At 42.6% G+C, this 14,781-nt stretch overlaps 1 long non-coding RNA gene across 1 annotated transcript; it reads left to right on the top strand.

Annotated features, from left to right (window-relative positions):
• Positions 1–2,683: 2,683 nt before the first annotated feature.
• Positions 2,684–12,810, top strand: LOC108799476. The gene is made up of 3 exons (XR_001942031.1): positions 2,684–2,694; positions 6,328–6,335; positions 12,726–12,810. It is a non-coding gene; the product is annotated as an uncharacterized LOC108799476 (long non-coding RNA).
• Positions 12,811–14,781: the final 1,971 nt, after the last annotated feature.

Genomic DNA, 14,781 nt, shown 5'->3' with positions numbered 1-14,781 from the left:
TACTGTCCCTAGACACATTAAAAGCAAAAATAAAATAAACAGAAAAACAGTGACAAGCTCTGCCAAGGGATAGAGTTTTTGTAGTTACATGAATATTTGCTAGATGTCCCTGCTAAATAAGGCTGCCGAGGTCCGCAGCAAGGGCCTCGGGCAGCCGCTTGTTTAAAATTTTAGTGCCGGTGTTCTGTCGAGAACGCCGACCCAGTATCTGGGCTTATGTACAGACGGGATTAACGAGGTAACGGGCATTTATTTACAAAGTATTCATTCGCAATTGTTGATCGTGACCGTTAGTAATATGCCGTCCATGTCAGTAAATAGTGGAATATTATTAACGGTCACAATTAATAATTTAAACAAAATACTTTGTGAAAAAATCCCGGTTCCCTCGAAAATATTGGTCTGTGTGCAAGCGCATATGCTGAGGTCGGCAAATTCGACTACGTCGGCGTTCTTGACAGAACACCGGTATCTGCGTTTAGTATCGGGGCATTTTCACGAGTATGAGTACTTGTGAAAATGCCCAGTATTGGCAGTGGTTTATCCCTACTTAAAAAATATAATGCATTGCTGGGACTTGTAGTCCTACATGTTTGGAGCTATTCTCCATTGTTGTATAATCACCATACATCAATGCAGAATACCACCAGCTATGCAGGACTACAAGTCCCAGCAATGCATTATAATAAAAGTGAGCACTATATCACCAGCATTACACACACACACACACACACCAGAGTGCCGAGAGGGTCTTGTTGTTTCCCTTTCACCCAGAGTAGCATGCAGAGTGATGTAGAGTACTGGGGAATGTCTGTCTCCAGACAGGGGAGCTGACAGGCTGCAGATCACACAGGCAGACTGCCATGTCGGGAGGCTAATAGCCAAGGGACAGGACGGAGTAGTAGTGAGAGCAGTAGCCAGCCGGGAAATGCTCAGCGCTTTAGGTAAGACACTGAGCATTTCAAATCTCCCGGCTTTATGGGGGCGGCTGCGGCGGACCTGAGTCACGCCAAGGGAGTGGGCGGAGCCGAACGCCGCTCTGAGGACGCGGCCAGGTGAGTCTAACAGGCAGGGAAGGAGCGGCACTCTCTCGGGGGGGCCTCTTCTTCCTCGCTGTGCCCCCCCCCAAGTGGCGGAACGCCAGGGCCTGGTCGCAATTGCGACCGCTGCGACCCTGGTAGTTCCGCCAGTGGTGGCAGCAGAGTATGGCCATAGACCTATAGATTATTTGCAGATTTTCTATGGTCAGATGGAAAAAGTGCAACAGATTCCTCCATCTACGCTAAACTGTGTGGCTGGAGGAATCTCCCATTTGGGTCAAGCTTCATTATCCTGCTAGTCGGTCCCGCTGGGTCTCAAAATACCTAATCAATCTGATTGGCTGCAGGCATTGTTCAGGTGTTTTGAGAGCCAGCGGGGCCGACTAGCAGGATACTGAAGCTTGGCCCAGCGGGAGATTCCTCCAGCCACACAGTTTAACGTAGATGGAGGAATCTGTTACACCTTTCCATCTGACCACAGAAAGTCTGCAGATAATTGTAAGGTGTATGGCCAGCCTAACAGGTAATGGGATCTATAGCACCCTGGCGACCTCTCTCGTTGGCACTTTGGAGAGTCAATAGTTTGAGTCAGTGATGCTAATATAAAGTATGTCTAAATCCGGACAGATAGCAGGAAAGTCAGGATAGTCAGTTGGAGAGGTTGCTGTTGATGCTGACCCCTGTTAAGTCTCCAGTCTAGAAGTGATCACATCACATGCACAGGACTCTTTAGGATTATCATTAGTCACAAATCCCTTTTTATAATTCTTTAAGGTTCACACAATGAACATGTAAGAGTACATTTTGTATGCAGAGAGTATATTACAGGCTGGATATCTGGTAGTTCATCAGGTTATGTAATTGCAGTATTTCTAAAGGGATAAAACATGGGCAAATGAGCATGAATGGGAGAGATGTACCAAATATGTTTATACTTCTGCTCCCTTGCAAAAGAAAAGAAGCAGATTACTTCTAACACTGATAAGCCTAATCACAGCCAAAGTAGGCAAGCCGGCTGTGCAATTTAGTAAGGCCAGGTCAGCTCGGTGATTGAGTAGTTATACATAAGAGTAGATTCCGCATCAGAAAAGCGCAGACTTTCTTTTATAGGTGTACATTGTTGTTTTCTCCTTCTTATGTCTCCTTCATATTTTTAATAGTCTGTTCTTTATTTGCTCATTTTTATGTTCAAGAGGAACTCCGGGGAAAAAAGTGCTTGTTTTGTCTAGATGCAAAAATAAAAGTTATACTCACATGATCCTCAGAGATGCCAGGCTCCTAGTCCCTTCAGTCCCCCCCCCCACTCCAGTCATGTAAGGTCCCGTAAATCATCACATCCAATACACTGTGTATTGGATGTGAGGACGCAGAGGGACATACCATCCAGGGATGTGCAGTCAGAGGAGGCAGAGCCTCACCTAGTATTATGGAGGAAAAAGCTGGCAGCTTTAAGTCTGAAGCTGTGAAGCTGACCGCTTTTTCTCCTTTGAGAGCGGCTTGTTACACGTTACACAGCAGGGAAATCCTCCCCGCTGTGTAACCTGTCATGGACGGAGCGCTGCCTGCTAATGACAGGCGGAGCTGCATCTGGCTTTTGACAGGTAGTTAGGTTACACAGCAGCGGGATTCCCCACTGCTTGTGTAACCTAACTTGGTGAGGCAAGAGCTGGCACAGCCTCTACTCTGTGTTAGAGGCGTGAGCTCTGTGGATGGCTTGGACCAATGACTAAGCGCCATTAGTCCAAGCTCTCCAATTACAAAAAAACAAACAGTGAGGACATCGATCTCGATGCCTCACCAGTGACTCGCATGTGAGGGCTCCTCCCTTCCTCCTCCCTACACAGCTTGGTTACCGAGCTAGGGGCGGGGCTTCTGTGGGATGGGGCGAACTTCAGCGGGCTGGGGGATGCCTCCTCCAGCACAGAAGGCACGGCACGTCACTGATACCATCGCTGGAGAGGAGAAGGAGATGGGCTGGAGGGAGCGCTGTAACGGCCATCCAGCTGCAAGGTTGGATATAGTAGGGCATGGTTAAAAGTAAACCAGTCAGGTTTTTGTTTTCGGTCTGTGTTCCAATGGGGAGAGTTCCATTACCTTTCTCTGACAGAGACACAGCAGGAAGTAAGAGAAAATCTCTCCAAAGCAAAGTAATATTCCCTCTTTGGCAGCTGTCAACAGAACACATACCCCATTGGAAGATTTCCCTCTTCAAGTTCCTGACAACTCAAAACTAGGGATGCACCGAAGCATATCGGCCGAAAATTGCACTTTTGGCATAATGCCGAAAGAGCTATGTTTCGGCCGATACATCGGCGCATCCCTGGTTTCTTTTCTTCCCGCTGGGCGCTACTCTGGGTCCCAGCGGGGAGAAAAGAAAGTGACAGCCGGCCAAGCGCTGCAGGGCGAGAGCGCTGTGAGCGGCCGGCATCTCTCCTCCCACACCGCTCAGCCGTCTATCACAGTCCGGCAGAGCGGTGTGGGGGCGGAGACAGCGCTGTCACAGGAGGCTGGGCTTTTCTCCCTACACCGCTCCATCAGCCTCCTGTGACAGCGTGTCAGAGAGAAAAGCAAGGTGTACACACTCAGCGATCAGTGATCGCAGAGTGTGTGTACATCATTGAGGACATGGTATGTTAACTACAGTATATCCTCAATTATGAATGAATGGAAGTCATCTACATCACATCTACATCACCCCCATTCATTCATAATTGTGATTATAGTAAACAAACAATGTTCTCATTTAATCAATGAACAGGGACACTCAGAGGATTTCTGTTCCTTGTTTAGACCCCTAATATTTCCCCGAAACCCCTAAAAGTAAAGTAAAAAATAAACATATGTAATAAAAAATGAATTAAATAAAAAAAACTAAAGTTAATTTCCGTTTCGTTTTTAAAATTTCCATTTCGCTGCACCTCTACTCAAAACATTTGGATTTCCTATCACTCTCTGTACCAAACTCAATGGTGAATCTTCCCAGTAGGAGTTCAGCAATACAAACTTGACAGAAGTTCTAACCCTGCGGTGTCCATCAAAAATTGAAAAGTTCTGGGTTTACATACACTTTGGGCTAGTGATGTCCCAATACCGGGCATTGTCATGTGTACTTGCACTAAAGGGTGATACTGGCCCATTACATTTTTAATCAAGAGTGGCTGCCTGAAGTCCCATGCTTGCTGGGGACCTCATAGCAGCTGTCTTTGGCAGCTCCGGTCCGGCCCCACATCTCCTACTTCCCGGCACCCAGCAGACACCAGCACATCACTGGACAGCCACCACACCTGCTCGTGCAGCTCTGGAGCCCGGCATCCATCCATTCAGACCCGGCACCCACCTGTACAGCCCTGGAGAGACCCACATGCAGCCCTGGAGAGAGCGAACACAGCCCCGTATAATTGCTGTTTAATCATGGATTGATGGGATCTGTAGTCCTCTACTGCTGGTTGCCATTATCCAATGCTGAATAATCATGGATTGCTGAGATTTGTAGTCCTCTATAGCCGGTTGCCATTCTGCATTGCTGAATAAACATGGATTGATGGGAACTGTAGTCCTCTATTGCTGAATAATCATGGATTGATGGGATCTGTAGTCCTCTACTGCTGGTTGCCATTATCCAATGCTGAATAATCATGGATTGCTGAGATTTGTAGTCCTCTAAAGCCGGTTGCCGTTCTGCATTGCTGAATAATCATGGATTGATGGGATCTGTAGTCCTCTATTGCTGAATAATCATGGATTGAGGTACAGTTCTTCATAATTATAAAGAAACTGCACTAAAATCATTAGTCTGTATTGTTTTAGAAAACATGTCACATGGCCTATAAGAAAAAGTATTGGTAATTGGTATCGGCAAGTACCTGGAGGAAAGGACTTGTAATTGGTATTGGAAAAAAAATGATATTGGGACATCCCTACTTTAGGCATATTGTCCAGTCCTTCTCTAGCCACTGTTCTTACTGGTGTTAGACTCGTGCATTATTATTGTTACTGTTATACTACAAGCAATCTGAATTATTTTTACCCTTTCCTCAAGGTTTAAGAGGATTTCCATTTACAGTGGGATAGTGGAACATCTCTACACTTGCCCATCCAATACTGATTGGCAGAGAACTCCAGCTCACAACCTTCACAGATCACCGGCAAGTATCTCCAAGGCTACCAGAATGCAAGCTGCCTTGGACCTCCCTCCAAAAACCATCTTGTTTCAATCAATTTCCAGGACCATCTTTGTTCTGGAAACCAATGGGGGTGTTGGGGATAGGCTGTGATATCCAAAGTATGCTGACAACATTTCCTGAGTGCTGGTGGCCTGAGAGCTGCTTATAAACAATAGGAAATGGGGGATCAAAGATTAATTGTGATTGGCTTCCATGGTTCACTACATTTGGTCTATGTCTTTAATAATCCTGTATATGTTCTATTACATCTGTTATACTGTATTACATGACGTTTCTAAGCTTTAGGAAAGGTGACATGGCAGGAATTCGAGTTACATATGTTTCCCGCCTGCACTGTCTGTCTATGATCACTATACTGTAAATGAAAGCTACCACAAAATGCAGAAGAATGGTGACAAGACACTTGGAATCACCTTCTTCAGTACTATGGCATCAGTTACCCACACTAGCCCTGGTGAGACCGAACACAGCCCCGTATCACATCTATTCGTTTTCTTATCCTCATAAATACAGCTGTATTTGTAATGAGTGCTATAGAAAACTTCACAATGTAAAACCTCAGGCAAATACACATCCGCCATGCAAAAGGAGAGTTGGAATCTGCAATGTTTAATCTTATTGGTGTCTGTGGAGAAATAATGACTGACACTTCAATATTTGAGGTCCATTATTAAGGAATCAGCTCAGAAAGCTCACGATGAAATCACAAGTGACCTCTTGTAAGAATGCTCACAGCTTGGAGCTCCTTCAAAGAACTTTAAGAGAAATGATCACAGAGGGAACTAAAAAGAACAGCTAAGTTCCAGGAGCTCATAAAAAGGACCAGTCACCATAATGAACCACTGCGAAACAATGAGGAACTCTGCACAGATTTACACTATAAAGGAGATAATCATAAAACATAGTCATGAGCGCTGAGGTAAAGAGGCAATTAAAATGGGTCAATCCTATTATGATCTTATATGGCATGTTAGAGCTAAACAGACTAAACAGACTCTAGGCTTTCCCCTGCCCGCCTCTGACACAGGGTATTACACATGGAGCTCTGAGCCAATGTTTATATTGTGCTCTCTCAGAATTCCAAGTATGTCATTGCTGAAAAGAAAAAATTGTTTTATACTTTACAAAATATTTCATAGGTCCTTAGGAAGCACATTAACCAGCGGTAAAACTGCACACTGAAGTTGAGGTTGGTTTTCTGGGTCCTATAGGACTGATTTAAAAAGGTCAGGAACAATGGAACGCCAGCCTTTATGTGCACGGTTGGCAGTGGCGTAACCAGAGTAACGGGCGCCCGGGGCAGAACAAAATTGTGCGCCAGCCCCCGGTGATATGTGGGGGTGTACAGGTATTTTATATGAAAAAGTTTATTTGAAAAAAATCAAACATCAAAAAAGTGAATCATCAGATTGCATCTTCCCATTAAAAACATTTGACAACGTTGTCCAAAACCATTCACACTCCCACTCATACAGACAGCCCCGCACACTTGCTAAATAATGGAAAATCACTGTTGCTGGATCCATCACTGACTCTGTGGAGGGTTTAGAGGGTTAATGAGGACAGCAGAAAGTCCATGGACACCAATCTCTGTCTTATTTAACCTAAGATGTAATTCCTTAGACAAATGGAAATTCCTGACTTAGTTGTACTGATCCCTTCCTCCAGGTAGAGTATAGTACATCCAAAAGTCTTCAGCGATATCCACCAATGTTGGTCTCCTCAGAGTGCGAGTAATGACACCGGTGGATATCGCTGAAGACTTTTGGATGTACAGTAATACCTTGGTTTAAGAGCATAATTAGTTCCGGAAGCATGCTTGTAATCCAAAGCGCTTGTATATCAAAGCAAACTTCCCCATAGGAAATAATGGAACTTCAGATGATTTGTTCCACAACCCAAAAATATTCATATAAAAATGATTATAATACTGTAATATAATACTGTACAAAATATAAAGAAAAATAAACCAATTACCGGTACCTTCGTGGCTGGTGTGAGGGGGACAAGAGAGAGGAGGATTATTGTGCAGGACGACTTTCACTATCACTAACGGAATCACTGCTATCTCTTGACTCAATGGGATCTTTTTCATTTCGTGAAACCTTAACAAGGAATCTATCCAATGTGACATTGCATTGTCGTTAAACAGACTCATCGCTCGCACTGCTACAGCCTTATTCGGGTGGCGCTTTTCTACAAAATTTTGCTCTTATTGCAAGACATTGCTTGTATATCAAGGCAACATTTTCAGAAATGTTTGATTGTCTTGCAAAACGCTCTCAAACCAAGTTACTTGTAAACCAAGGTATTACTGTATTATACTCTACCTAGGAGGAAGGGATCAGTACAACTAAGTCAGGAATTTCCATTTGTCTGGAATTACATTTTAGGTTAAATAAGACAGAGATTGGTGTCCGTGGACTTTCTGCTGTCCTCATTAAGGGCCCAGTCACACCATCAAGAATATGTTCCCGAATGCGTGGCACATTACTGCCTGCGTTCCGGTCCAATACGATCTGCCAAAAACGCTGCAAGCATGCCCCCTCCTGCCCCAAAACAAAGTGAGCCGGCCAGGTTGCCTTCCAGTGCGTTCCAGAGGCTGAACGCGCTGGAACGCACTCTTGATGGTGTGATAGGGCCCTCACCATCTAAACCCTCCATGACCTCCACAGAGTCAGTAACAGATAGATCCAGCAACAGTGATTTTCCATTATTTGGGAAGTGTGCGGTGCTGTCTGTATGTGTGGGATTGTGAATGGTTGTGGACAACGTTGGTTTTTAATGGGAAGATGGAATATGAACTTTCACTATTTTGATGTTTGATTTCTTCTATTAAACTTTTTCATATTAAAATCACTAAAAGGCCTCCTTCACACCAGATGCAGTGCGTTTCGGCCCGATTCTGGGCAGAACGCACAGCCTCGCATTGCGGCCGGCTCACTTTTTTTGTGGGGCAGCAGGGGGTGTGGTGGGCCATTGAAGTGAATGGCACCGTAGCCACGCCCTCTGGCCACAATGCGAACGGCCGCACGGGATCGCAAGGCACATTATGCCTGTGGTCAAAATGCTGCCAAGTACTATTTTGCTCGCACCGGACCGTTCTAACTCCTGCAAGATTTGTATCACTGTTTGTGTCATTCATGGGGTGAGTTCTCATTTTGTGGAATTTACTAGGATAGTGAGAGAAAATCTGCCCAGATGGTGAAGGTTTTACAATTTTCCCACTCCAAAAAACAGTTTTCCACTTTTGAAGTTAAAGTGACACTAAACTCAAGGGTGAAACCTAAAAAAATACATTCAAGTACTAGAGATGATTTGAGGGTCTACAGCCGAGTGACACAAATAAGATACATTTTTGTTCAAAGTTAAAAGTACTTGAATGCATTTTAAGATTTACCTCCTGAGTTTAGTGTCACTTTGAATTCTAGAAAGTGTGTTTATGTGTTTCTATTCACAAATCATACCTAAAAATAAATACAAATGATTTCTCACCTTTCTAGTGGTTTCTTTGGAGCAGGTTTATACACAGGACCCCATAGGGAGCATCTATTGTTTTTAATAGCTTGTAATGGGCAATTAGGGAGGTTTTGTTAAAGGTGCATTAGCGTACAACGTACCTCCCAAGTCTTGGGGATGGCCATTGTCCACATCTAATTCACAACTGCTAATGAAGATCTGCCAGCACAGTACAGACAGAGATAATTATGGTACACATAACTCCCCAGCACCCTCCTTAAAATTACAGAGAATGGGAAAGCTAAGATTTATCAGCAAGTAAATATGTAAGCAGCAATTTTGAAATCCTTTTTATTTTAAGTTATGCAATGTAAATCAGAACATGTAACAAATATAAAGGAGGTGTTATCCCAATTTGGCTGCATAAGTGGAAATACACTTCAAATCTGGCTGATTGCAATTCAACTACCTGAACCTTTAAATTTTAAAGTGTCATTAAACCTCCATTTAAAACACAATATATAGCAACATCCTTCTGCACCTACAATGTTTGATGTCTGACTTCTGTTTACAGCCTGGCACTTCTCTTCAATTTGCCAATGGTACATGTGGCAATGTCAACAAGCAGCTCTGCAGCCCAGGAATTCAGACCAGTCCTCATCCAAGGGAATCAATTGGCAGTGTAATAACATGCAATGCATCTGAATTGTGGATTGGATCATTGTGAGTGTAGTCATGTACCATCTACTGTGCATGCTCCGTGGCCGGTAGCTTGGGGAAGCAGTGCTGATTGAGAAGGAGCGAGTGGTTATCACAACAAATTGTAAGCGACAGGAGACATGTTTTGTACAAGAGAAATGTTATCGTGCACATTTCTGTGTTAGGTATGAATACTGTCATGTAAAGACAGGGGAGGGTTTAACTACTTAAACCCAACCCTAAAAAATTGGCCCTGACAGGAAACGCATGGGCTTTACAGTTCTTTTGTAGATCTAGACATCAAAGAGATCAGTATGGTGTAAATCAAAACAGTGCATCACGTATTAACCTCTTGTATGTTTAATGTATCATTCTATATGTACAAAGGAGAAGCTAAACTTGCCTAAAGGTCCCCGGTCACATCTGAACATAAGAAATCCCATTATTTTCTATGACTCCCGTTCACACCTGAGCTTAATGTCGCCTGTAGCAAAACGCCTGTCACTGAAAAAAATACATGAGCTACTTTTCCTCAGCTTTCTGCACTTTTGGCCCCATAGACTTCAATGGAAACACACAACACAAGCATTTGCACACTGCTTTGAGTGTTTTGTCACGTGTATGTTGCGCAAGAAACACTGGAGAACAAAATGGTGGACAGCAGAAGCTGAAAAATGCTTGGAAAACGCTTGACAAATGTGCATGAATATGCGTAAACAAAACTGAAACACTGATGCTAAGTGAGAATGGAGCCTACATCCCTGTTCACATTTAGGCGTTTTGTAGTGCAAAGCTCAGAGCTACAAAATGCTGAGCACAAGGAATCCCATTGTTTTCTATGGCTCCTGTTCACACTTAAGCATTATGTTGTCTAACAAAATTCCTGTCACTGGAAAAAGTACATGGCTACTTTTTTGAGTGCTTTGTAGTGCAAGAGCTAGTCTTCCCCTGCAAAAAAACATTGGGGACCAAATAAAAGACAAAAGCCTCAAAACGCCATAACGCTTGGAAAAACATGCGTCGACATGCGTTCTTTAATATACTGTGACTTCTAATGTGTTGCTTTTTTTTTTTCAAAATACTATTTCCACCTTCTTTTCATCCCTGATCTCCTCTAGCCTCTTTCAGTCACTCCCTGTCTACATCCACTGGCTGATTATTCTTCTGCACTAGTTTTCTAATTGTGACAGCAATGGACCACGCCAACGCAATGTGTGCTGGCGCAGCCAGTAGTCTTCATCAGGGCACATGTGACATGGTGACAATACAGGAGCACAAAAATGGGAGACAATATAACAGGAAGTGCCTGAACAGATGCAAGTCAAAGGGTAATTTTCCTCCTGACAGCTGGCAGGTGTCACCCCAGAACAGGAAATGCCTAAACACGTCCCTTCATGACAGGATCACCAGGTATAAGTTGAATGAAAGCCACAGATTTAAAATATTTGAAAACAACTTTTGGAATCACATTATCATGTTAAACCTTGCAAGAGATTTTCATGTTTGGATAATGATATGCTTTAAAGTAATATTACATTCTCAACCTTTTTTTCCCAATAACAAATCCAGATCAAAGAAATAAACATTAACCAGCAAAGTATTTCTTTACATTTTTGCCCAATCACTTACAATCATCATGTTTCTGAACAACTCTAACTCTCTCAGCTCAGCTTCCCTGAACTTCATGTCCAGTATAAGATGAAAGGAGAGAGCAGTCTGCAGCAGCTTTCCATCTACTAGCTTGGAGAAAGGAGTGGGGAGCAGAGGAGTGGTTTGCCTTGCTGTGGCCTGTGTGTTGTAGAGACACACACAGCTTACTAGCACACACAAGGCTGGTTCCATAGGACCCTGCAAGGGAAAGGAGCCCCCCTAAAACAGGATATCAGGACCAGTGATCAGGGGAGCAGCTGATTATGCAGGAAACAAACTTTTAAACATTAAGGAGCAGCATCCATTAAAGGAAAACTATGGGGTTAGGGCTTTTCCCCATAGTTCTCCCCAGGGTCATGGGAGGACATAAACTAGCGTCCACCCGTCATCCAAAGCTCAGTATACCGTGAGCTACAGCTCGCGGTATACTGAGACTGCTGCAGCCGGGACGGATCCCAACATTACTGTCTGGAACCACCCAGCTGCGTGATTGACAGCTGGCTCTGCCTATCTAGAGCTCCCCCGTCCATTCCGCCAGTCAGTGCTGCAGGATCGGACAGGGCAGGGGGGGAATCCCTGTAGGGAGCCATGAGTGATAGTCACCACTCTCTGCAGGGACATGATCGAAAAGTGAGCGAGCGACGGTGTGTGTTGGCTCACTTCCCGATCTGGTGAGCTGACGTGTGACTGTTTCATTGTCACACGTCGGCTCAAACTATGAGGATGAGTGAAAATCACTCACCTCAGTTTCAACTGGTTAAGTAATTGAATCAGCATTTGAAATAGCTTAAAAACCTCTTGACTTTATTATCACATTAAAGTGATGTGCCATTTTTAGCGTCATATTTTTCACTAATGTAAACATCCAACTGATTGAGTCGCAGTGACTCAGATAAGACAGAGACAGAATACTGTGTTGCTTACACTTTTATTTCTTTAGAACAGGAAATCATAACACATCAGGTTATTTCAAGCAAGCCCTTTAATACACCCGCCAAACATCTATAAATCTGTATCAAAAGTGCAACGTTTTATAATTTATAAGTTGTTTAATACATCTAGTATGTTAACAAATAACATACATTATTTAATAAAATTCTTGTTTCCAATATACAAAATAATGAACTGCTGTTCAAATCAACAATTATATAGTCACACAGCAATCAGTTCCACTATTTACAACTGACAAATTCCCCGTTTTGAATACCCCTAAAAAATATTTATATGTTTCATATGTTGGTCATTTTGGTTGGTTAATATAATTTATTTAATTTTTTTTTTAATAAATTGCTAAATTCTGACAAATAATTCAAGAATTGTATTATTTTTCAGCTGCACTAGAAGTAAAAATTAACTTATTCAGAACCATCACCTCATATATTCATACAAAAAATACACAATTTATGAAATGGGTCGCAAACGTGAAGAAAAAAAAAACAAATTATAATCCTATGGACACATATTTCACACACTTAGCAAAAATAAATGTGTACTTTCACTGTTGACTATACACCTTGGCTTTTTTTTTTTCTTTCTTCTCCTAAAATGTTATAAATAAAACTACACAAACAATATTGTCAGTTAACATGATAGAGGAGGGTTAGGCTGAACATTATTGGTTCAGGTGGCCATCTGGAAAAAGACAACTGCATTGCATTATGGGTATAATGATCCCAAGAGAAAAGCGTTTTAGGAAATCTAAACTAACTTTAAATTTGTAACTGTCTGAAATGTTATGGAAACCTTTCCATACATGACAATAGACATCTGCAGAAGAGGAAAAAACTATTATTGAACCAATATAGCAACAGCAAAAATGAAACCGTTCTTCACTCTTCTTCAGTGGTGTTAGGACACAAATGCATGAAGCCCTGGGACGAGATCTTCCTAGTGGCTCCCACACTGTTTTACCTCAACTCACAAGCAGCTTAAATATCCAATACACAACTTGCTGTATATTAAAGAGAACTCTCAGCTAAATACATTCCAAATGCATCAAAACATGAGCAAAGGCTTGCAATTGTTTTTTTAGAAAGCAGTCACAGTCTGAGTAGCAAAGCCTGTCTGGTGCCAGCATTCTGCAGAAAAGGACCCTTGCTCTACTGAAAAGCAGCGGTGTCCCTACAGACTCCTGCAAACGCAGACCTACAGTAATGCAATCTGCAACGTTCATGCTCTAACTTCTTCAGAGAGACCACTGTTTTCACACAAAGAATAGGGGTCCTTTTCTACAGAATACTGGCACTGAACAGGTCTGGAACTTGCTGCCGCAGGAAGTGATCTCAGCTAAGAGTGTGGAATCATTCAAGAAACTCCTGGACGAGTTCCTCGGAGACCATGACATACAGGGGTACAGGTACGCATAAGAGCAAAATCATACATGGACTAATACACACGCAAACACCTGCTCCAACATAAATGCATACACACAAATAGCTTGGACTTGATGGACTGATGTCTTTATTCAACCTCAAATACTATGTAACTGTGAACAGGCTACACGGCTGTGACTGCTTTCAAAGGAAACTATAAACATTTGAACACCTTTTGTCTTTATACATCAGGAATGTGTTTAGCTTATTTAAAGTGAAAGTTTAATTTGGGCTTTAAAGCAAAATCTGCAACAAGTTATTGACAGCATCAAATCTGATATATTTCAGCAGAACACAGTTCTTATGGTCTTCAAAATTACTGTTCTGTTTTAAAGCGACACTAAACTCGAGATAAATCTTAAAATACATTCAAGTATCTTACAAATGAACAGAAATGTATCTTCTGGGTGTATCACTCATCTGTAATCCTCAAATCATCTCTGAATTGGTGCTGATACTGTCCTTCCTTCTGGAGGGTGACTACTTCTGCTCCCCATGGTCGCTGTGTGTGTTTGTATAGTAGCCACCACTCCAAGCTCACTCCTGTGATGGACTACAATCTCATGTTTAGTTTACAAATTTGTATTGAGATTGTAGTCCATCACGAGCGTGAGCTTGGAGCGGTGACTACTTTACAACACACACAGGGACCATGGGGAACAAAAGTAGTCACCCTCCAGAAGGAAGGACAGTGTCAGCACCAATTCAGAGATGATTTGATGATCTACAGCCGAGTGATACACAAATAAGATACATTTCTGTTAATAAGGCATCTGAATGTATTTTAACATTTAACTCCTGCGTTTAGTGTCACTTTAACAAAGGGCATCAACTTCTAAGCTAGCACTGGTCTTTTGGAGGAGGTGTTTGACTTGCAAGTTTCATACTAGTTCCCAGACAGTGCCGGTGATGATAAGCAGGAGCTTCACTGACCTGAAATTGGCATGGAACTTTCACTTTAAGTTGCTTTCCCTCCGCAGTAAGTGTAATTCAGAACATGAGTATATTCAAAGTTCCCATTTTACAACCCTTTTCTAAAGGTAGGTCATAAGAATCACATATTTCTCATTGAGGGAAGGGTGCTGCTATAAAATAAACATTTGGAGAAAGAAAGCAGTAAAGCCAAGGTTGTACATGTTTCCACACATGCATAGACTATACCACTAATTGTACATAACAGATTGTCTCAGCCGTAACAGGACTGCAATCAGCGGGTTGATGTCCTATTGTTAAGTGTTAAAGGGGCCAAACGTGACAAACAAATCGATGTGAATTATCGGACCAGAAATCTACAAGGCTGCTTCCTGAGCCAATACAAGTGTTCCGTGGTTATAAAGCATGAGATTAGCAGCAGTGACCTATACTTACTATCCAGTC

Source organism: Nanorana parkeri, unplaced genomic scaffold (genome assembly GCF_000935625.1).
Source record: "Nanorana parkeri isolate BGI_ZX_2015 unplaced genomic scaffold, ASM93562v1 scaffold1735, whole genome shotgun sequence".
Taxonomy (NCBI): Eukaryota; Metazoa; Chordata; class Amphibia; order Anura; family Dicroglossidae; genus Nanorana; species Nanorana parkeri.
The sequence above is the reverse complement of the archived record's forward strand: the minus strand, read 5'-3'. Positions and strand labels throughout refer to the sequence as shown.